Raw genomic sequence first — 23,398 nt, 5'->3', positions numbered from 1 at the left:
AAAACCTTCCTTCTTTCAGTCTCCAGCTGTAATTTATTTGGGTGAAGAGTAAGGTCCAGGTTTAATTCTAGTTAGAATAGTCGCTTGCAAGACAGAGCAGGAGCCATTTCACTTCTTTCTTCTGTCTGCTTGTTGGTGGGAATAGAGAAGCTGCAGAAAGATGGGGATCAAGGCAAGCTGCTCTCTTTGCTGACCCTGCCACATGTAATGATCTTAATTATTACCAAAAGCAATATAAAAGTGAAGACATTTTATTTCTTATGTAGCAGCAGTCTGCTTTTTGGGGAAGTTGCTATGTAGAAAAATGCTCTCGTACTCAATGATGCCATGCATTTGTTTTTTGTAGTTGGTAATTTCTATATGAATGGAATTTTATTCCTGTCCATTCTTGTTTTATTTTGATTGTCTCACTAAGCCAGTTGAAAGCTTAGGGGATAGTGAAAAAACTCATTATTGGCTGTTACTGAAATTACTCTTGTGATTACTTTCCAATTGTTATTGGGAAACAATACTTATAATTTCTGTAAAGGTGATTTATTTATGTAAAGGTGACTTTCTATCAAGTAAGAAAGTATTTGATAAAATGTCACACAGTCAGCCTTCAAAAACTCATCACTTTATCAAAGTAGATAAAACTGTGCAATATACACTCTAAAAAGAGAACTTGATCCACAGGGACTCCCTGTCTGCTTTTTCAATGGTTTAATTCTGTTGCCTTTGGGTGAATTGCACTTCATTTGTACTCAAGTAAATGAGGAAAACAAAATATCAGAGGAGGTACAGGCAGATTTTAGAATGAGGCATTCTCAGTGGCTTTTACCTTTCTTTTAAAATATGCTTATTTAATCTCCTTGGATTGTATAAGTACCTTTTGATTCAGAGTATAAGACCAAATAACATTTCTGCTTGTGTAAAGCATTTTCTTCTTTTATTTTAAATGAAATTTTATACGACAAAGAAGGGACCTCCTGAAGTCAGTTGGAAATGTAACTTCAGATATCAGAGGAGAATACTTTTTGTTGATACAAATACGTACAATGACTTTTTGCTTTCAAGGGGAGTTCTTGAAAAAAGCTTTTAGAACTGTGATATAATTCTCCAAGAACACAGAACTTGTGTGAAATATCTGAGGTATCTGTTGGGAGTACTTTGGAAGAGACGTGTTTTCCACTGTGAATAAAAGTACTATTTGATGTAAAGTTTTTTGAGGATTTTGCTCACTATATGATGTTATAGGAGTGGATAAACAATTCTGTACAGAATGCTAATGTTCTGTCTGAATATGGTGCACAGAATACTTGTTTACAATTTGGTCATGTTACTCTACAGAGAATGGATTTGAAATTGTCTGACTTTCCAGATACATTACTCTTAATGTAATATTCTCTCTCTGGGGAGCATTCTTTTCTCCAATAAAATAGAACAGCAAAAAGGCCTGGTGCTGGGTTGATACCTGCATTTCAGACTATCCTTCCAAATGCACGTGTTTTTTTCTTGTTTTTTTTTTTTTTTTTTTTTTGGCTTACATTGTTCAGAATTATTGTGGTAGTATTCTTTTTTCACATTGGATAACCAATTCAGTTCCTATAGGAATACGTAGTTTTGAAGGTTCTTCAAACTTGGTAGCCTACTGAACTTTCCCTCCACAGTTATTTTATAGTCACATAGAGTCATAATGATTTGAGACCTTGAAGACATGGTATTTTGGGGTGTCTTAGTATTATACTCAGGAGGGAACCTGATGTACGTAGTGCTATTTATATTCAGCAGTTAGTAACAGAGCATGAACATCCATTAACGCTCCCGCATTAAACACAGCTTTAATTGCAGCTTTAAAGATCTGCTGTTTTTGCTTTTTAGAGTCTCATGGTTGATTAATAATATCTTAATAAAAAGCTTAATAGTGCATTAAATTAAAAAAAAAAATCTCGTTATGAGACAGCAATTTCAGTTGGTAGTTCACTAAACAGAACAATAAAAACCTGCCCTGCTGTCTGAAAATCTGTTGTCTGGTTGCAGCAGAGTGTTATACAATAAGCCTTCAAAAACCAAACTGATGTTTGATGTAGCACTTTAAATATTACCATGCATATGTTTGGTTACACTAGGCTACGTCATCTGAAGTTTGTGAGCCCTCATTAAAGGTTATTTATCTTCCTTCGACAGAAATTTTCACCCATTTTGCTTTATATATTGCCAATATTGGGCTTTTGGGGCGGTGGCTTATCGGTAGTAAGATCTGTAGTAAGAATGACACATCTTTTTTATCTAAATATTGCTTTTTAGGCACTGAATTTTGGAGATATGCCGAAGTACTTGTGGGAGATTTGGGTACCTGACAAACCATGGGTGGTAAGATATCAGATCCACTGAAATAAATAAAATAAGCATTTAATTTTAAGTCAGGTATTTTGAGCCCTGCTGTCACTGAATTCAATGGGCAAACCTCCTGCAGTACTCAAGGTGCATTACTGCAATTTTATAAAATAATATTTCCTTTTTTTTTTTTTTTTTTTTTTTTTTCCAATATTTTCATGCTGTTGAAGTAATGGCTGTAGTGAAGTAGAACTACCATCTGACAAGGGGAAGAGTGAATTGCTCATCTGAAGGTTGTAAAACTAATAAGCAACATTTTCTGTTATCTTTATGAAGACTAGCTATTGCCATCAGAACAAATAATGGTTCACAGGTAGGCCTGAATAGTACCTTTCTCCAGACATCCTCTTGTTAGTACTGTATAACACTCACTCTGGACACCAACCCAGTAAGCCAAGGAAAATAACGATCTCCTTTTAAACACCATGTGGGCTTCTCAGAAAATGAGTCCAGCAGATGCTGGCTGTCTTCCACTTTCAGAGTCAGTAATCAGAGAATAACCAGGGTTCAGAGTTGTGATTTCTAAAGCTCTACAACAAGAGCACCTATGGTTTACCTAGATGCACAGTTTCTGCTCTGTACAGAACTGCAATCTAGTCCATCAGTTTCCATGCTGGTGTATTTTTTGTTTTGTTTTATTTTTGTTATTTGCTGTTGGTGGTGGTGGTGGTGGTTTTGGTTTTGTTTGTTTTGGGGTTGGTGGTGGTATTTATTTATTTGTTTGTGAAATGAAGTACTGTAGAATCTGGATAGATAGAATTTTCAATATCTCTCCACTAACTGTGCTTTTAAAAGAGAATTTGTCGAAATTAATTTATATTACAAGGCTCCATGTTGAAGTTCAGAACTATCACATGTTTAAAAATAATAATTGCAATCTGAATTTGTTCACATCTTTTGATACATTTAATTACATTTGTTCAACTACATTTATTAAAACTACAAGTATACAGTAAGAAGATTATTTTCTTTTGTAATTTAGCCCTCTTCCACCAAAACTAAGCACTCTGTGGCAGTTGTTTTAAGCTACATCAGGAAAAAAAAAAAAAGGCTAGGAAATGGCAAGCTTCCAGTATCAAACATTAAACTTAAAACATTAGTTATTTTCTAACTTCTGCTATTCAGCTTTTTATCCTCAATAGTAGACTATTTTATCCTCAATATAGGCATTTCAGAGGTAAGTTAATTGCTTTCATTTTCTACTGTAAAATATTCTGAATGAGCTTTGTGGAATCTCTATTCATATACTATAAAACCAATACAGAGATCTAGATATCTATCTTATCTTTCTCTTCTCTATTGATAAAGAATGCTGTGGTTATATATTGATTCAATAACATGGAATCTGAAGGAAACTTTGAAGGGAAAAAGGCAATCGTACATCGTTGGGACAAGCAATATAAAATGAACACACTAATAAGCAGCATCGAGCTCCATATACTAGAATTGTAGGTGCCTATGCATAGATAGATATATATAAATTCCTATTAAAGTGATGGAGAATGGATACCTAGTTATAACATACTGAAGTACTGAAGCAGTGGAGTAATGACAGAACATGCACCTAAGCTTCTAGCTCAGTTTTTGTATGTCTTTTTGTATACGTACTAGACTGTACTGTTTTAGCAGTTGTCACTTACAATATTTTATTTCAGTGGATATTAATTACAGAATGAAGAGTCCTAATGTAGTTTTATTCCAAATACTAACAGCAGTATATATGTAATGGTTCATGGTCAAGACCATTTTTTTTTTTTTTTGAGAGAAAGTATATTATACATGTATCTATACATATGTATATATATATATGTATACTACATATATCATATATATATCTACACATTATCTTTTAAAAACTGATCTTTCAATTAGAGCTGTCCAGAAAATCATTTCAATGGAAGTTGGATGCTAATACGTAGAAACGAGGTTCTAAAGCTACTAAAGTAGGAAGAAAGTTCTAAACTTTTAAGCTAATTTCCAGAAGATTTCTCTTAGCTTTTCCCTTTGATTTCATGCTCCTTGTCAGATAAATCTTTTCAGCTAGGTTTAATATGTCAAGAGAGTTAAACAAATGAATAGACAATTTCTTCTGCTTGTTTTAGATTAAAAAAAAAAAAAGTGAAGATACATGTATATTCTCTTTGCTCTGTTAGCTGATATTTGGTGTGGATTTTTAATTTTTATTTATTTTTTTTTATTTTCTAGTTTGACAGCAACCTGCTATGGCTGTCATAAAGCAATGGCTTTAACTAAAGCTTCATTCCCATCAGTGCAAATGCATGACTTTGAAAAATTCTTCCAACTCTTAATTTATTGAAACCACTATAAGTACCTTTAAGTGTTTTAAACTTATTATTATTATTATTATTTAATTTTCATACTGATATATATTCACAGTCTGACCAATTAGCAAATAACGTTGATGGTTTGTACAGTAAATGAGGACTGATCATTTTGCAATGTATTAATTAATATGAAGAAAAGAAAAAGTATGGTATCGCTTTTAAAAAAATAATGTTGAATAACCTGTGATTATTTTGTCCATTTAAATAGCAATTACACAGTCTTTTTCTGTAGGCTTCTTGGCAAAGCAAATAAATCTTCATTAACATTGTTTATAATACAATTTGAAACAAACAATTTTTTTTTTTTAAAAAAAAGAACAAAAACACTTCTAAAACAAGTTGCACACTGTTGTGAAAATCCACTACATGTGAAAATCTGCTACTAGATTTTCTATTTCTTGAAGTTAGATTTTAGTAATTGATTTTAATGTTAATTAGTACCTGGACCCAAAGATTAGATGCAGAAGATTTTAGGTGAGAGTCTGGTGTACCTGTTTATGTGGCAGTTCAGATTGCATGATTTTATGGGGGAACGAGCATGGGGTGGGATAGATGTAGGAATGGAAAAGAAGCACTCAGTGATAAATAATCAAAAACGTATTTAACGTGTGAGATGGATGGTAGCAAGTGGATAGCAATTTTGCTTCTATGAAATCTGTTCTACAATATACATGCACACCCATACCTATACCAATCAAGGCAGATGCATTTCTTTCATTCTAGTACGGACCAGCATGGAGGGAGGGGACCAGGACACTGACTACAACTGTGCAACAGGGTCATGTTTGGCAGCTGGTACCCTCTATACAGCAGTTCAGGCTCAGACTCCTATGTGATGCTGGGTGCTCATGGATGTGCTCACTCATGAGGGGTTATTGTCTTAACTGTTTATTGCTTTCTAAATCATGTTGTTGGCACATGCCACAAGCCAAGCTAGTGAGCCATGCAGCCTTACTAGTCACATAGCCTCAGGCCAGTCTCCTTTATGTCATCCATATGTAAGGCCAGCTAGCAGTTGTCACTGTGGTTTCTATCATTCTCTGGTCTCCAACCCATCTGTGTTACAGATGTGCAAAATCAGCAACAATTATATGATGGAGTTCAGCTATCTCAGCTTTGTCTTCCAGCCACAGGTTAGTTATTTGTAAAGTGGCAGATGTAGTCATGGTGCCATTTATCTGACCAATGCTTTTGAATAGACACATGACACATGATTGAAATGATCCCTTCTAGGAATATAATGGTCCTTTGGCATTGATAACATCTGTTCATTTTGGGAAGAAAACTCTCCCTGCTCCACACATATCAGACAGTTTGCATATATACAAGGGAGAAATTAAGAGCACAAAGCTTACGACTGAGCTTGTCCTAAAATAACATAATCTTTCTCTGAGAGACCAAAGAGACACTGAGCTGTAAGTAATGGTGTAAGTTAAAGGATACAATCTATTAAGGCATCTCATTTGAGTATGGTACCTATAAATGGCTTGGTTTCCAATTAATAGGTCATATAGGAACCATTTTTTTTTCCCACAGAAGAAGTAACAAAAGGTGAAGCTTTTTCTCTGCTGTTCAAGTTAGATGGTAATTGCATGAGTCAGGATTCTGAGAAGTTGAATGCTCTGTACATTTTATATTTTATTTTTTTATTTTATTATTTTATGCTATTTTATGCTATTTTATGCTATTTTATTTTATTGTATTCATTTTATTTTGGAGTCTGCAAGAGTAGATATTGTTATTAAACATGGCAGAAGTTTTTATTTTATATTTTGTTTCTGTTCATAAGTCTTTGTGCCTCTTACTGACTAATGACTAATTGACTATTGACTACCAACTAAAATAAGTCTCTTAACTTGGGTGTAATTCTGAGATGTTGGACAAACACTGATATTCTTTGTGTTTGGATTTTATTTTGACTGTTTTCAAAGGTAAGCTCCTTTTTTAGTTTAGAATTTAACTTTAGTTTAGAATGAATTAAAATACATGCTAGTCAATTAGGTACTATTTTTCTGTCTCAAATGTGGTGTTAGTGAAACTGACCAACTTCAGTATTTATATAAATAAAAGTTTACATGTATCTCTTGGTTTAATTTCTTCTTAATTAGTAGCATACAATGTACCATTCTGATTTTTGATTCACCCCCATGGTGCCTGCTCCTCCTCTTGGGGATCCCAGCTGTTTTCCTCTTCTGCTGTAATTGAAATCAAACTTGTTGCAGCCTGTAATTGTTAGTGAATCTAACCATCTAATGTTTTCTGTGAGACAGATGTACACCAGTACCAGATGAAGTGCCATATGGAAAGCCAAGTGCCCTACTAGGGTAAAGACAGATTCGTTCTTGTTCTGTTTTACAATATTCCAATACAATATTCCAATACTTGATAACTCATATCACACCCCTAACTTTGTAAAATGTATGTGTATATATGCAATATATTAATGAAAATTATAATTATATATATATATATTAAAAATATATTAATATGTATATATGCAATATATTAATGAAAATGGTTAGGCCAAGTCTATCTGACCTCATGAAGAACTGTACCTCCAGACTGGTCTTACATATTTTACATTGTGGCTCTAAGGGATGCAGTTTGGTGATGGGTCTCAGTAGGTCACGTTGACAGTTAAGTTGATGATCCTGAAGGTCTTTTCCAAACTAGATGATTCTATGATACTATGATTCTATATTATTCTCTTTGCCTGCTTCTTTCTCTTGTGATGTTAAGGAAAAATATTCTAGTGTCTGTTTGAGCACTGCTATGACAGTTCTAATGTCTCATATGGGAATGTAAATGTAGACATTATCTCATCCTTGTTTTGGCATCTAGTGAAAATCATAATCCTTTATAAAGAGTGCATCTTTTTTCTCTTGGTGAAGACATTTCCTAGGAATCTGCCATTGGTAGCAGGATGCTGTTGTCTGTCAGTATTTCAATATACATGTACTCCTGTTTTTCTTAAACTGCAATGCTTCCAGTCTTAGTGAATAAAATAAGAAGTTCTTTTAGCTTATCTCTCTCCCTGTCTCTTCATATATACAGAGAGAAAACATCAGTCGTGAATTGTCAAATATAAGTAATATTTAATTATTTGTAAATATGTAGTTTTTGAACTGTTGGGCATCTACTGTAGTTCCTACACTAAAAAGGCTATGCAGTTTTAATAGCAGTCTTCTACCTCTAGCTTCTTTTCATGACCCAATATACCGCAATTAAATACAGATCTAAAGGGACGTTATAGGGTAATAATAACTTCATTGGCTGATGGATTTCTTGAGATATTTTAAGGCATGTTTTCTTAACAGAAATAATGTAATAGTCCCCTGTGTGGATTTCTTCATATCTGATTTTGAAAGGAGGCTCATGTGTTCCTTCAAGTGCTGCTGGTAACAAGAGGTCATCAGTATATCTGAATCAGGCAGACTAAGGCTTTGAGCAATTGCATCTGTAACTAAAACTGAACATCTAACTTAAAGTCAAATACTGCACTTATTCTGTACTGTTCCTGACTCTAACTGTAGTTACCCTGTGTAAAGTTCAGCAGGATTTCTCCTGGGGTGGCAAGGTTCCTTTAGGTATATCTAAATAAATATTAGCATTCTGGTGAATACTTATAAAGAGATTTGTAGGAAAGGTAGTTATTCTGTAACTCCTCAGATTATACCTGGTTTCTCAGGGACCTGAGGAAAAATAGAGGTGAAATTAACTTCTTTACACTGTTCACAATCACAGTGGAGATTATTCTCATTAAATATTTATCCATTATGGAGGAGGGAAAGAGATGAGTAATTAAACAGTTGGCATAAATTTAAATGTCATAACTACAATTAGAAGAAACATCCTTGCAATCAAATTTTATTGGGGTTTCCCAATAAGTGTTCTGAAAATATCTTTCACTCAAGTATTTTCACTCTGCAGGAAGAAGGGAGAGTAAAATATAGTTTTGAATCAAGTTTCCTAACCTTTCTACTCTTTCTGAAAATTCCATAAATTTTCTGTAACTCAGTGATCCTGTTATATGACACACAGGTTAATTTGGGGATGTGAATTGATTCCCACAAACGATTAGCTTCCAAGTCTATCATCTCTCTATCCCGAAAGAATGATCTGAAGAGAGTAGCTCTACTTTCTGAGTGACTTTAACTGAACCAATACAAGTGACAGAAGAGGGAAAAGTTGTTGTATTTTGCTGTTTTTGTTGTTTTTTTTTTTTTTTTTTTTTTTTTAATGATGAATCTCATATTGTACAAAGTAGCACATTTTTCACATTTTGTTAGTGTTATTACAGTATCATCTCATTTGATACTGCCTCATTCAGGTTATTTATCTGAAACTATTTCTAATAGTATCAGAAGAATACTTTAGGCAGCTAAAAAATAATTCCAATATTAAAATGTTTAAGCAGACTAACTTTGATATACTACACAAGAAAAAAAGACAAAAAGATCTATTATCCACCAAAATTTTATTTAAGGATGAAAGTTCTAAATATATTGTCTAGGCGTGTTGGAAGGAAACTTCAGAGGTTATTTGCTGCAATGCAATGCAAAGTCAGAGTTCTAACTTAGTTGTTCAGAGTCTTGCCCAAGTAAGTTTTGAGAATCTCCAAGGCTTGCTACAGCCTCAAAAGGCCTCAATCCATTCCAGAGTTTGATCACCCTTATGAAAAATGTTTCCTTCATATCAGCTTGGAATTTTCCATGTTTCAGCTTGTCTCCATTGCTTTTCAGATGCGTCTGCAAGAAGTGTCTGGCTTTGTATTTTCCAAGTCCTCCAATAAAATAGCTAAAATTACAGTAAGGCCTTACACTGACCTTCTTGAGGTTAAATACATAAAGCCGCCAGAGCATCCAAAGCTCCTTATACATGTACACTTCAGGCCCAAACCAGTTTGGTGACACTTTGTTGGGATCACAGAATCACAGAATTGTAGGGGTTGGAAGGGACCTCAAAAGATCATCGGGTCCAACCCCCCTGCCAAAGCAGGTTCCCTAGAGCAGGCTGCCCAGGTAGGCATCCAGACGGGCCTTGAATATCTCCAGAGAAGGAGACTCCACAACCTCCCTGGGCAGCCTCTTCCAGTGCTCCGTCACCCTCACTATGAAGTTCTTTCACATGTTGGTGCAGAACTTCCTGTGCTCTATCTTGTGACCATTACCCCTTGTCCTGTCCCCGCAAAACACTGAAAAGAAGTTGGCCAAATCCCTCTGTCTCCCACACCTCAGGTATTTATACACATTGATGAGATCCCCTCTCAGTCTTCTTTTCTCCAGGCTGAACAGACCCAGATCTCTCAGCTTTTCTTCATAGGGAAGATGCTCCAGGGCCTGTATCATCTTTGTGGCCCTCTGCTGGACTCTTTCCAGGAGATCCCTGTCTTTTTTGTACAGTGGAGCCCAGAACTGGACACAGTACTCCAGGTGAGGCCTGATCAGGGCAGAGTAGAGGGGGAGGATCACCTCTCTTGACCTGCTGGCCACGCCCCTTTTAATGCACACCAGGATCCCGTTGGCCTTCTTGGCCACGAGGGCACAGTGCTGGCTCATGGTCAACCTGTTGTCCACCAGGACCCCCAGGTCCTTCTCCTCAGAGCTCCCCCCCAGCCTGTACTTACACACCCGGTTGATCTTTGCCTGGTGCAGGACTCTACACTTGCTCTTATTAAACCTCATTTGGTTTCTTCCTGCCCATCTCTCCAGCCGGTCCTGGTCTCGCTGAATGGCAGCACAGTCTTCTGGCGTGTCAGCCACTCCTCCCAGCTTTGTGTCATCAGCATACTTGCTGAGGGCAGACACTATTCCCACATCAAGGTCGTCGATGAAGATGTTGAACAAGACTGGACCCAGCACCAACCCCTGGGGATCACCGCTAGTCACAGGTCTCCAGCCAGACTCTGTGTCTCCGATCACCACCCTCTGAGCTCAGACAGTCAGCCAGTTCTCAACCCACCTTACTGTCAACTCCTCTATCCCACACTTTCTCAGCTTTGCTAGTAGGATGCCATGGGAGACAGTATCAAAAGCCTTGCTCTCCCTGCATCTACCCAGCCGGTGATGCCATCATAGAAGGCAACGAGGTTGGTCGAGCATGACTTCCCCTTGGTGAATCCATGCTGACTACTCATAACCTTCTCTTCCAATTGCTTGGAGATGGCATCCAGAATAAGCTGTTACAACACCTTTTCAGGGACAGAGGTGAGACTGACTGGCCTGTAGTTTCCCAGATCCTCCTTCTTGCCCTTCTTGAAGACCAGAGTGACATTGGCTATCCTCCAATCTTCAGGCACCTCTCCTGTTCTCCAGGACCTTTCAAAGATGATAGAGAGTGGTTCGGCTATCACCTCTGCCAACTACTTTAGCATAAGTGGATGCGTCCCGTCGGGACAATGGATTTGTGTGCGTCGAGCCCACTCAGATGCTCCCAAGCCACTCCCTTGTCAATAAGGGGGGAGATCTCCACTTCCCAGACTCTTTCTCCTCCCTCCAAGGTCGAGGAGTCCCATGGCGGGGGTGGGGGGAGTCCTTGAAGCAAAGACTGAAGCAAAGAAAGCATTAAGTATCTCTGCCTTCTCGGCGTCTCCCGTTACCAGGACACCCCCGTCATTCAGCAAGGGACCCACATTATCCCTAGTCTTCCTTTTACTGTTTACATACTTAAAAAAAACCTTCTTATTATCTTTTATCTCTTTTGCAAGCCTCATCTCTAGGTGGGCTTTAGCCTTCGTTGTCACGTTCCTGCAGGCCCTGACAACACTTCTATACTCCTCCCAAGAGGACAGGCCCTTTTTCCACATTTCATAAACCTTTCTCCTATTTTTGACCTTATCAATAAGCTCCTTGCTCACTCCAGTGTAAGTGTATTTCTGGTACTGGAGAACCCCAAACAAGACACATTACTTGACATGTGGTCTCATAGCTGAATACAACAGAAGAATCACACTCCCTGAGCCTGTTGGATGCATTTTTACTAATGAAGCTTGATATACACTTGGTTCTCTTTGCTCAGGGACAAACTGCTGATTCAGGCTGAACTTGTCCTTGAGGACCAACAGGTCTTTTGCTGCAAAACTGGTTTCTATCCAGTTGGCCCCCAGCCTGCATTGTGGCATGGTGTTAGTCTTTCCCAGGGGCAGGACTCCTGTGTTTGTCATTTGATGAACTTCAAGAGGTTCCTGTTGCCCATTTATCCCACCTGCCAAGCTCTCTCTCAGTAGGATCCCCACCTTCCAGCATGCAAAGCACTTGCCCCCACCTTGGTGTCACCTGTGCACTTGCAGAGGAAGCACTCTGCCTCATGATCCAGGTCACTAAGAAAGACATCAGATGCAAAGGCAGCATTGCCTCATTATCCATCCCTGAGGAGTACCTCTAGGAAAGAACTGCCAGTTGGTCTGTGTACCTCTGATCTGGTCTGTGCCCTCTTTGAACCTGGCAGGCCAAACAATTTTCCATCCACCTGAGAGACCACCCATCAAAACCTTATGTAACTAATTTGTCAGTAAGGAGGAAAAAAAAAAAGCCTTACTAGCATCAAATTATAACTTTTTCACCTGGGCAGTCACACTTTTCCACAGATAAATACATGTAGGCTATTTCCAGTTTCCTTCTCCTCTTGGATGTGCCTGGATATGGCATCCAGGATGAATTGCTGAGTAATGAGGTTAGGCTGACCAGCCTTCAGTTCCTAGATCCTTCTCCTCCTTCTCCTTGAAAATGGTCAGATGGTATGCCTTCTTTCAGTCTTCAGGAAACTACCTTGATCACCAAAACAAATGTAAGATATGGCATTGCAATTATGTTATCTGACCTCCTCAGCACCATCAGAGGCAATCCATCTTGCCCTACATCCCCATTAATGAATTGGTTTCTATCCTCTACTTCCTGACACAGGCTCAGGGAAGCTGGCAAGCTTGAGACAGTCCTTATCAGTAGTGACTCAGCTTTTCTCATGTCCTTTGTCAGTAGGTTTCCTATGACTTTAAGTAGCAGTCCCCCATTTTCCTTTGTCTTCTATTTGTTTATGATATAACTTTAATTTTATGCTTCACAGTCATCACTAGTATCAACTCTAAGAAAATATTGATGTTTTAAATTCATCTGAACTTATTCAGGAGTTCACTGTTATCAATGCTGACCTTAAGCATTGGTTGACCTAAGGTATCACTCTGGACTTTTCTCGGGTTTCAAGGAGGTTGTCCTGACAGCTTTGGGCTCCTTTGCCCTCCAGGGCAGTCTCATATTAGACCCTGAAAAACAGATCCGGAAACAAGTTTAAAACTGCTTTTCTAAAGTCTATACTTGTAATTTTATTTATTTATTTCATGTATTTAATTTTATTATACTTTATTGTACTTTATTTTAAATAATAAGTCAAACTGAGTGTCTCCTTTGGTCAGTTTGTCATTCACCTGTATCAAAATAATAGTTCTTTATGCTTGACAGAAGTATTCTTGACATATTTGTGGTCCACCATTTTGCCCTTTCAGAAGACATTGGGATGTTTCATTTGTACATGAGAACCACTCCTGTGATTGTGATGCTTTCTCCACTTTTCTGAAGTCGTCTTCATTTCATCTTCTTGGTCAATCAGACTGTAGCAGACACTCACCACCACATCCACCCAGATCTTTACCTATCAGGTCTTGATTGGCTCATGCCCTGCTCCAGTGCAAAGCTCCACACATTCAAACTGCTGCATGAAGTACAATCTCTCCTGGGTTTTATAGAGGAACCTGTATTGTTCTCCTGCAATTTTTCACTATTCGTGTGTTTGTGTACAGGCATCTCAGGTGAAACCTCCAGCTATGCTGTATTTATAGGGGATGTTCCTTGGCTGCTGTGCTGTTCACTGAGCACTTCCTTGCTTTCTTCCTTAATTCTCTCATTTTTGGTCACAATCTCCTTCACTAGATTAGCAAGTCTCTTTGGAAGGCTGGGTCTTGCCCCACTTGATTAAACATACCATGACAGAAATATTTTGATATATACATGTATATATTTTTTTAATATGTAAATACAAAATATTTTTTGCATTTATTTAGTGTCTCTCCATGAGTATATAATGCATGCAGACTTATGAAGAGAACACTGGGTATATGATTATGCATTAGTGCACAGGAAGAGAAAGAGGAGAATGTAAAAAAGGAACGGCATAGTTCTTTTTGTTTTGGGAGTATTGTCGTCAATTCTTCATCTTCTGTGTGCTTTTCTGGTACTGTTATCTTCCAGTCTGATTTTTCAAATGGTACAAGATGTTTTTGTTTCTTTTTGAACATCTCTGAAGCAAAAACCAGAAAGCAGTCATGTATATGCCTGGCAATTTGATGGTGTTGGTTTATTTATTTATTGATTTATTTATTTATTTTGGTAGAGATGGTGTTGAGATGTTTTGGAAAGGCTGGTCCTGTATAGGGATTCAAAACACAGGAGTTAAAGAGATACAACTGCTATGTTCTTTTCTTCCAGAGATATAATTATACATGAAATAATAATAATAATAATAATTATCAACATGCAGTACTGTAAATGCATTTGAGCAATAGCACTGAATTATGCTATCAAAAAGGTATTTTATAATACTCCCATGGATTTATTCATTTTTTTTAGAAGCTATGTTTTCCTCTAGGGGGAAGAAATTGTTTTCACATATCTAAATATTTTAAAGAAGGTAAATATATTAATATATATAACATAATGTTACTAAGTTGCCAGGGAGGGTGTTACTAAGTTGGAGGGAGGGTGTGACAGAGGTTATGTAAGTCGTTTCTTTTGATCACATATTCATACGATAAGAAGTCTCTTGGTCATTCCTGTTTGTATACCATTATTTTATGTTATATTTTCTTAAACCAGTAATTATCATTGTAGGTGGAAGAGAAGAGGAACTATGCATGAGAACTGTTCTCAAGTTTTCTTGATCTGTCCTATCCCTGTCCCTACTAAAATAAATTTTCTTTCCATAGTGAAGGAAATGCTTTTGGATGCATTTGGGGGTGGGGGAAGGAATTAAAAAGAACATTATGCTCCATAGTTCAAAGGTTTTATGATCTGGTGTTAAATGTAAAGGCAGAGGAAGACTGAAAAATGGTTACAAGTGTCGTTCACAGTATTTTGAGTCCAAAGAAAGGAAATGAAACTGGTGAAGGGTGTAGAGAACAAGTCTTGTGAGAAGAAGCTGAGGGAACCGGGGTTGTATAGCTTGGAAAATAGTTCAGGGAAGACCTTACTGTACTTTACAATTACCTTAAAGGAGGTTGTAGTGAGATGGGGATCAGGCTCTTCTTGCAAGCACTGACTAACAAGACAAGGGGAAATGGTCTCATGTTGTGCCATGGGGAGGTTTATGCTGGATATTAGTAGAAATTTCTTTACTGAAAGGATTGTGCGGCATTGGAATAGGCTGCCCAGGGAAGTGGTCGAGTCACCATCCCTGGAGGTCTTCAGGAAACATGTAGATGTGGAACTTAGTAGCGTGGTTTAGTGATGGACTTGTCAGTACTTGGTTAAAGGTTGGAACCCTTAGGTTAAAGGTTGGAAGGTGATCTTAGAATTCTTTTCCAACCTGAATGATTCTATGATTCTATGAATATAATTTTACCCCATTTTTGGTGTCTGTGTATTTCCTTGGATGGAAGATTATAATGTTGCAGAAAGGGTAATTTTTTTTTCCTATTGATTTTTACCTAATTCTGAGATGTTGTTTTCTAGATATCCTGTCATATGCTTCCTAAAAGATAGTTGATTGTATTTGAGAGTATAAAGCACACTTTAGAGTATCTCAAGTGGTGGTAGACCCAATGTTTAGACAATGGACTGAAATCTTAGTACTTTACTGATCATAAATGGAGCTTAAACACCTGTATTGTGCATACCTAACTTTAGGTGTCTGGAGATGAAACAGCCTTCAAGTTTATGCTGATTGTGTTTTTTTTGTTTGTTTGTTTGCTTGTTTGTTTTTGTCATACTCAGTGAATTGGTTGAAGAACCTTGGATAAACAGTGCATGCAGAGATTAAAGTGGCGTATGGATGCTTAACATTTTTGTTCCTCTTTTTTTATATCATGTGGCATTAGATTTTGTACTCAGCTAGACCTATAAAAATCCAGCCCTCAGAGTTGTCACTGAGTGTATAATTTGATAAGCTTTAGAAAATGCAGAAATTGAATAAGAACAAGAAAAGTAAGTATAGGCTAACAAGATAATCTTGTGGGGATAAACAGAACTGATATATAAAACATACTTCAGCACCATCTTTGTCAATGACTTAAGTGTAGATAAGGATACCTTTATCCTGATTGAAGCCAGTGGACCTTCATAATGTTCATAGGTTTTACCCATGCTATTTGACTGAAATGGAAGTTGGCCAAGTATATGTTGGTGATTTCTCTCATATGCAGAAATTTAGTCTGTTCTGGGTAAAAGCTTGTTACTATTCCCTCTTCAAGGTGAGATACACAGATGTTACTTTATAGTTTCATTTTTTTCCCCCTCATTTATGATGATTCACCTGTTTTAAGCAGAGTAGGATCAAATATCCATTGTGAATTTAGTAGTCTACGGGGATCCAAAATATGAATAAGTTTCAATTTTTGCATGCATATGTAAGACTAATTGTTTCTGGTTTGGGATTAATGGGGCTTCATGGACAGTCTAAGAGCATAGACAATCTATGCTCTTTGTAGGAAAGGAATGGAAGGTATTTTATTATGAAATGTTTAGACAGTGCTGATTCTTTAGAATATATTATCTGGATTTAATACAATATATAGTAAACCCGCACAGCTTGAACCTTCCTTTAGCATCCATAGAAGATTGCATATATATCTTGAGTAGATGAATGTAACAATCAGGAAATAGCACAAAGTGAAATGGCTGATACTGCATGTTCTTCAGTGTGACAATGTACTGCAGATCACAGGGACTTATTACAAGAGGGTTTTGTTTGTTTGTTTGTTTGCTTTTCTTTTCCATATGATCTCCACTACGATTTTTTCGTTATACTGTTCTTTGTCAGAAACAACAAATCCATTACTACCCTTCACTATAAACTTCTTTAAAGTAGGGTAACATGAATCATTACATTTTGCTACATAGTCTTTCTGTTTCTCTTCTTCCCAAAAAAACAATCTGACCTCTACCAAGTTTTGTTAGAGTCAGAATCTGAGGCTTTACGAAGATGAATGCTGCCAAATATATTTGCTAGCAATTCATTTGTACACTTTTCAATTTACAGAACTGGCCCTCAGTTTTTAATTTTGTGCTTTAGATTAAATCCTATTTGGGGAAATCAATGAGAGGTTAACCAAAGCCTAGGCAGCTGCAGTGGTTAGAAGTTGACAGCTTTGATTGCATGCCAAACTGACATCTAGGTTCAGTTTTTCTCTTTCACGTATTCTTCATTCTCCAGCCTTTTGCCATAACATTATTATATCAAACTTTGATGGTGGGAAGAGAGATTAGTATGCTTAATGAAACATTGCCTCTTAACTTATATTGTAATTTTAAGTCAAAAATATCAAATGAAACAATATAGAGAGCAGCAACAGATATTTAACATAATTTCTGACAAGGTATCAGCTGGTATGCCTGTTGCTCTGACACCTTTCACTGATTTAAATCAGCCTAATGATTAAATCATATCATTGGTGGAAGGAAAAAGACCAAAGATGTATTTATACAACACAAAATCATGCATATAAAAGATACATTGTTCATGCTCACTACTTGCTAAATGTTTTACACACACACACACACAAAAACAATAAATATATATATAGTATTTAAAACAACAAAAAATGTTCTTGATGACTAAATAAATAAATATGGCAGTTAAACTTAATGTTAGTGATTAAGTAAATGCAGTTAATGGAAATTTCCTTTTCTGATCTTACTAATGGATTTAAGTGTATATCAAGGAGAGCAGGGAGGGAACAAAGCAAATAAATACAGTTCTCAGCTATATTTTTATCTACATATAGCCTTGTTTCTATGTTGTTATTATATACATATTAGTACTCATGTAAAAGCTGATATGCAGAGGTCAGATAGGAAATTAAAAAAGTATCATGGCAAGTCACCCACACACCTGACAGCAGAACACATAATTTCTGTGAGCCTTGCAATGTCCATATCCATTTTACTGTGTAAATTGAGCCTTGGAACAGCTGTGGTACATAACACAAGACACTCTAAACACTATATAGCAGAATGACTTTTGGTAGCATTACAGTGACAAAAAGCAAAACAAAACAAAACAAAACAAAACAAAACAAAATTAGAATCCATGATGTTGGGAGAAGATGAGAGTGACTGGTACCTGCTGGTACCAAAGACTTTACTTGCATGAAGGCCTCTGACATACATGTTGCACAATAGTCATTGCAGCCTCTGTTTAAGAACTGTAGCTTTCTGTCACAGGAAAGCATCTTTTGATAGCACTGTTCCATTACAAGTACAACTAACATTGAAGGTTCTTCTGGGGAACATCTTATATCATGATTTTATTTTATTCTAGTTGGCTGAATCTTTCCTGATGGAAGTAAGTCTGAAGAAAAATAAGTGTTTGATCTTGCTTTGATTAAAGTCAATGCAAAATTGGTTTTGAGCTTAACGGTGCAAGTTCAGTCTATAGAGAGAAAAATGTAAATCCTTCCAGCACATTTAGAATATTTCCAGTGTGAAATGGGAACTCAGAACGTGAAAGTTCAATTCTTTCTTTTTGCCAGGCATTTGTTAAGCAACCACAGATTGCTTTGTCATGCTATTATTCACTGTAAGTTTGGAATTTAATGAAATGAAAAGCCAGAGGCAGTAAATTAGATCGTCTTTCCAATTTTCTTACAGTTTTTTAAATACTACCTCAACATTAATCTCAGAATTGAAGTTCAAATTCTGGTTTTCAAATCATGACAAACAAACTGCTAGTGACTCACTGTTTTGAAGAAGAATGCAAAGGATAATTATGAAAACCCTAAGAAGTGAAGTTAATTGTATTAATATAGAGATTATCCATCCCTGTCTGTGATTACATAGCTGGTAGTCTCTTTTCCATATTGTTGTCATATGAGGTATTTCAGTTGAAATTATGTACAGTATCTGTAAGAAGATTTTTTTTTCTTTTCTTTTCTTTTCTTTTCTTTTCTTTTCTTTTCTTTTCTTTTCTTTTCTTTTCTTTTCTTTTCTTTTCTTTTCTTTTCTTTTCTTTTCTTTTCTTTTCTTTTCTTTTCTTTTCTTTTTTTCTTTTCTTTTCTTTTCTTTTCTTTTCTTTTCTTTTCTTTTCTTTTCTTTTCTTTTCTTTTCTTTTCTTTTCTTTTCTTTTCTTTTCTTTTTCTTTTTTTTTTTTCTTTTTCCTTATTTCTTTTCCTTTCATAGACATTATAGACAAACCTCCAACTGACCTAGGGGATTTCTTCCTTAAATTTTATTTGATTCTTTGGGGTGTCTTCCTTCAGCTAGAGGGAGTACTTTTATTTATTTATTTATTTTTTAAATCACCATGTCATTTAAAATTACGTACTACATTTTTTTTTTTTTCCCCTGTGACAACAGAGCATACAAATAACAGAATTTAAAGGAGAAGAGGAAATTAAATTTTGAATTGTAGTCTCACTGAGACATTTATGTCAAGGATCTCTTGTACTCTGCTCTGGTGAGGCTGCACTTTGAGTACCATGTTCAGTTTTGGGCCCCTCAGTACAAGAAGGACATCAAGGCCCTGGAGCATATCCAGAGAAGGGCTATGATGCTGGCTATGATGCCTGGAACACAGGTCCTGTGAGGAGCGGCTGAGGGAACTGGGGTTGTTCACTATGCAGAAGAAGAGGCTCAGGGGAGACCTTATTGTTCTTTATAACTGCATGAATGGAAGTTGTGGGGATCTGGAGGTCAGCCTCTTCTCAGAGATGACTAGAGGGGATGGCCTCAAGTTGCACTGGAGGAGGTTTAGACTGGAAATTAGGAGACATTTCTTCTCAGAAAGAATAGTCAGGCATTGGAATGGGTTGTGCAGGGAGATGGTGGAGTCACCATCCCTGGGAGTGTTTAAGGAAAGGTTGGACATGGTGCTTAGGCACATGGTTTAGTGGGTGACATTGGCAGTAGGGGGATGGTCGGACCTGATGATCTTGAAGGTCTTTTCCAACCTTAGTAATTCTATGATTCTATGATCCAGCTATTATCCAGTCCAGGAGAGAATGATGCATATGTTGGGTGTTTCCTGTTGATCTGTTTCTTCTCCATTACTATAATTTTCTGCTGCTTCAGCAATCAGTTATGAATTCCATTTGAAGGAGCTCAAGATACTACAGATTTTAGGTGTACAGCTTCTTCATGAAATCCTCCTTAAGAGTATGAACCAGGGCACCTAACATCCTTAAAGGGTTCTTAAAGAGATCCATGGCATATCTAGAAAACAATTTCTCATTTGGCAGGTTACAGATTTATCTTGCAATGTTAGTGAAAGATGGGGTAATATGGCATTAAAAAGCTTTTGCACAAAATCAAACAAAAAATGAGAGACACATGTATTGTGCAGTCTAAGATAACCTGCAAAGAACTTAAGCTTCCCTCTCTCCCTCGCCCCTCCACCTCCCCAGCATTTACTTCTCAGGGAATAAGTAATACTTACTTTGATAAAAAGTTGAAATAAAAACGAAATCATTCTAAAGATTGTTTTACAGCTCTATTGTAGTGACTAGACTGAGACATACAATTGATTGAAAATTACAAATCTTTATTGTAATACTACAGCATCTAGATTGTGCGCAACTTCTATTAGGTCCATAGCAATTTTTCACATCTGATGTAAAGATACTCAGGGTGCACAACTTCATTTCTACTTATATTTTGTTTTATTTTGTTATCATGTGAAGCTTCATGATCCTTTTCCTTGGAACCAAGTGCTTCCTTGGTCTATTTATACAGGTCATGCTGTGTAATCCACAAAGATTCTGTTGTCTTTGTTTCTGTGAGGAAAATATAAATTAGTTTATTGTGAAGATAAAATACAGCTCAACACCCCTCATAAAATGCTTTCTGAACTGAAAGCTTTAACTATTTTAGTTTTACAACACTGACAGGATATTTCAAAAGATGTACTGCTGCCTGGGCTCACTGAAAGAAGTTATTGGAACCCTGAATGCTAGCATGAAATCCATGGAGGCTTTACAGTAATTTTCTTACAATGTCAAATTATGCCTGAAGAAAGATGGACAGATGTAACTCATAAACACTGTACGAACGGACGAATTTCAAGGTCAAATTTTGTTTTGGAGTACAGCAGTAAGATTGATTTTTATTTTAACTCCACCTGAAGATTATAAAATAATGAAATTATGTTTTCAAGTTAGTGCATGAGCGTCCATACAGTAAAAGAACATTGTTAGAAGTCTCTCTTTTTAGGCTATATCAATGAAGATGACATATGAGAAGAACAGTGAACATCTCTAATTTTGAAGGAAAGGAATTCATGACCAATTTTCCTGAAAATTTTCATTTACAAAATTTATATTTGTACATCAATTATACCAAATAAATGCCAAAATCTGTAAATATGATATGAGTTGCAAAGAAAAAAAAAAGTATATTTAACCTCTTCCTCTTAAAGAATTGTGATCACTGAATTGCAATCACCATTTGATACTTCTGAAATTTTATATTAAATGAGCTGATCTCATTTCAGGTCCCAGAAAATAAGATGTTCTTACTTAACTGGCCCTTTGTATTGGCAAACTCTGCTAGCTTAAGTGATAAATTCAGGGACTCAGATATATCTTTGTCCTTCAGAACCCATTTCAAGAATGTTGATCTGGATGTTTGATCTACTTATTCTGGTCTCGGCATAGGATCTGGAAAAGGAGGCCAATTCACTTGATCTATCATCTAATCATGAACCAAACTTACTTACAGGCTTTCTCAATAGTAGGTCTAAATCTTCAGAGAAAGTTTCTTTTTCCTACTCAGGAAGTTCTCAAAGATAACTGAAGTGAGGTGCTCCAGAGGTGTACCAGCATAAAGAAGTCCAGCTTTTGAATGTCTAAAGTCAGATCAGCTGACTCTTAGCCTGAAAAGAATAATTTTAAATCATAAATGGTAAATGCAGCATAGATGATTTTAACAGCAACAGAGTTGCTGGTTTTGTTGGCAACATGAGAGCTAGTTATGGAAGCAGCAAAAGAATTGAACCGAATCAAATACCCACCTATAAGCCTGTCTTAAAAGAAAACAAACATATGGTTTGGTAAGATGTAGTCCTCATGATTATACTGTAGTATTTCTGAAGTCATAGGCGTTATTTATTCAGGTTTCTAATTTGTCAATCATGAAAATGTATTTGTCAGCAAAATTTGTAAAATCTGCTCCCAGTATAGGCTCTTCAATACCTGAAAGATATTGACATATCAGATATGCTGAGGAAAGTTGGGGGAAAAAAGTTCTGACATTAAAGGAAAGATCAATATAAATAACTGTAAGTAGCTTGTGCTAAATGGATATGCAAAATATAGCCCCTGAAAAGCTTTTTGGTATATTTTTGAAAGATGGAATTGTTTGACTTTTGCACAGAGGGGTATTTATGTAGTAATTTATACATAGAAGGGTTTTTAAAAGAATTTCACTGAAAGTATCAACACAGTGACTATTGATATTTTTACAATGCGTTATGTAGATGACTGCAGAAAAAAAATAATGAAAGTATCAGTTCTTCAGATATTTGAAACTAGATTACACAAAGTTCTTGAGAATGTCTTGTGGGAAATAGCTTACTCTGGGAAGAAGAGCTATTTAGCTATCTTTATTTGTTTATTATTCTGTGGTGAATATCTGTCTTTTATACGTGAATCTCAGCCAAGAAGTGAAACTGCTGTGAGAAGTCCTAAAAAAACCACCGTATTTAATTTCAGCTCAGCATATTAACTGTCCCTTATATAGCAATTTAGGGTTTTTACTTGGTTCATCTCTGATCATCCTTTTGTTATGTTGGCTGCCAAAGCACTACGTATTGTGTTTCTTCAGACACTAAGTGTCTGCATAGAAAAAAAAAAAAAAAAAAAAAGAAGAGAATTTCCATAATTTATTGAATGGGAAATTACTGTCTTCTTTCACATTGGTAAATATTGTCATGTATGTCCTTTCAAGTCTGTTAGGCTAAATGTGGCATACAGTTAAATGTCTGTAAGGCATATCTGTTTCTTACAGTGTGTCCAAATTTTTCTCTGTGATTTCTATAGTAATGTTTTGACTGAGATTCAGAGAAGTAGTAGCTATACTTTTGAAACTGTTGTCATGGTGTCATTTTATGTGATAAAACAAACTTTGTGAAGTTCTAAAGAGTTACCTATGCATAGTATTTAAACGTTCTGTCTTTTCCAGCTCTGAATCAAGACCCCATTAGTAAGATTTCTTCAAATCCCTATTATTGCATCTGACACAAATAAAGAAATACCTTCTAAGGATGAGAAGATCTAAGCTGTTCAGGTCCTCAGAGATTAAAATCAACAGCCTCAATTACTCTTTGTGCTGGTCTAGTGCTCAGCACAATTTAATCTTTGTAACCACCTCCCCTTAACAACTGAGCTGCACATTTTGTACAATAGGAAAACTATGACTGTTCTTAGGTGTAGCCTGGGGCTGAAACCATCACATAGAGTCCAGCTGGACAATAGTCTAACT

At 36.4% G+C, this 23,398-nt stretch overlaps 1 protein-coding gene and 1 long non-coding RNA gene across 2 annotated transcripts in view; one reads left to right on the top strand and one right to left on the bottom strand.

The window, feature by feature from the left end:
* Positions 1 to 23,398, top strand: part of PCDH9 (protocadherin 9) — a gene marked incomplete at its 3' end in the record, with an annotated part of 749,604 nt that overhangs the window by 327,645 nt on the left and 398,561 nt on the right. The gene's annotated exons all lie outside the window — the stretch shown is intronic.
* Positions 20,509 to 22,104, bottom strand: LOC309875330. The gene is made up of 3 exons (XR_014317014.1): positions 21,930 to 22,104; positions 21,636 to 21,791; positions 20,509 to 20,694 (listed from the first exon to the last, which is right to left on the bottom strand). It is a non-coding gene; the product is annotated as an uncharacterized lncRNA (long non-coding RNA).

This window comes from Aythya marila, assembly GCF_965140915.1.
Source record: "Aythya marila genome assembly, chromosome: 1".
Taxonomy (NCBI): Eukaryota; Metazoa; Chordata; class Aves; order Anseriformes; family Anatidae; genus Aythya; species Aythya marila.
This window is presented reverse-complemented; position numbering and strand designations above follow the sequence as displayed.